Raw genomic sequence first — 1,611 nt, 5'->3', positions numbered from 1 at the left:
TTCATTTGGATTTCAGTAATTCCTCTCAGTTACATTGCCCTTGATCAAGCCCTACGAGGCCTCTTACACCCTCCTCGCCACCAACTGTGGATCACTTATTGTTCCCTTGTCTCTGGGTTTGTTAACATCACTTCCTTTCCCCCACCTCCCCATCTTCCATGTCCCCCCAAAACTGTCGATTCCGTTGTTTTCTCCTCCAGATTGTTTATCCCTCCTATCTTATCTAGATAGACCTGCATAGATAAAAATAGGCACAAAAAACAAGACAGAGCAAAACAAAGCAACAAAAGAAAACCAATGACAAAAAAAGAGAAAATCCCATAAATAGTTCAAGGTCTGTTGACCTTTAAGAGTGTTTTCCAGTGGAGTCTGATGGGGTGCCATGCCCTGGCCCCAAAGTCTATTTTTGATATTCCCTCAGGACTTCCTGGCTCTGCTCCCATTGCTGTTCTGTTGCACGCCCTTAGTGTTTTGCCTCGGTGTGGTGGAGTCAGATCAGACACAATTCCCACACTGTGTCTCCAGTGTTGTCCCTTGTAGGGCTATGGGAGCTTGACCTCTTTTGAGGATTTTCCATTCCTATTTATTCCTAACACTCCTTCAGTAATCACTCATGTCATTCTGTACTTGTGGTAGTAAAACTAGGTGGAAGTTAACTTGGATAAAATTGCTGGGTCAAAACGTTTTATGTTTTGATAAATATTGCAGAATGCCCTCCCTAGAGATTGAATATCTGTAGTTCCTAAAGAGCTCATTTCTGTACACAGACACCAAGATTGGTGTTATCGAACATATTGACCTTCGTCCTTTTGAAAAGTGAAAACATGATCTTAATATGATTTTTATTTGCTTTTCTCATTTTGTGTGAAGTTGAGCTGATTTTCATGTTGGAGTAACTTATGTCATAATTTGTAATTTATGTCTGTTCTTATCTCCTTTTTTTTAATCTGACAATTTCCAAATGTAATCCTGTTATCACATTGTCATTCATTAAACAATAATTTTTTGTCGCTAGTTTAAAGCACTATCATTAACATGAACTAAATTTGTATATGACATTCCTTGGTCTACCTTTCAATTTGCCAGTACCACAGTCTTGAGTATTTTAGCATTGAGTGTTTAAGAACAGTTTTATTGGCATATAATTCACATATCATACAATTCAATAAATCAATCATATTAAAAATAATTGTACAATCATCACCACAATCAATTGTAGAACATTTCCTTCTTTCTTTTTTTCTTTTTTTTTTTTCATTTTATTGGGGGCTCTTACAGCTCTGATCACAATTCATACATACATTCATTGTGTCAAGCACATTTGTACATATGTTGCTATCATCATTTTCAAAACAATTTCTACTTGAGTCCTTGGTATAAGCTCTTCATTTTTTCCCTCCTTCCCTCATGAACCCTGGATAACTTATAAAAAAATTTGTTCATGTCTTACACCAACCCCTGTCCCCGCTTCCATTTCTGTTGTCCATCCCCCTGGGAGGGTGTTATAGGTAGATCATTGTGATCGGTTACCCCTTTCTCCCCCCACCTTCCCCTTCCCCTCTTGGTATCACTACTCTCATTATTGGTCCTGAGGAGTTTATCTGTCCTGAA

The sequence above is a fragment of the Echinops telfairi genome, unplaced genomic scaffold (genome assembly GCF_000313985.2).
Source record: "Echinops telfairi isolate 266 unplaced genomic scaffold, ASM31398v2 ScPeMD7_7356;HRSCAF=8355, whole genome shotgun sequence".
Taxonomy (NCBI): domain Eukaryota; kingdom Metazoa; phylum Chordata; class Mammalia; order Afrosoricida; family Tenrecidae; genus Echinops; species Echinops telfairi.
The sequence above is the reverse complement of the archived record's forward strand: the minus strand, read 5'-3'. Positions refer to the sequence as shown.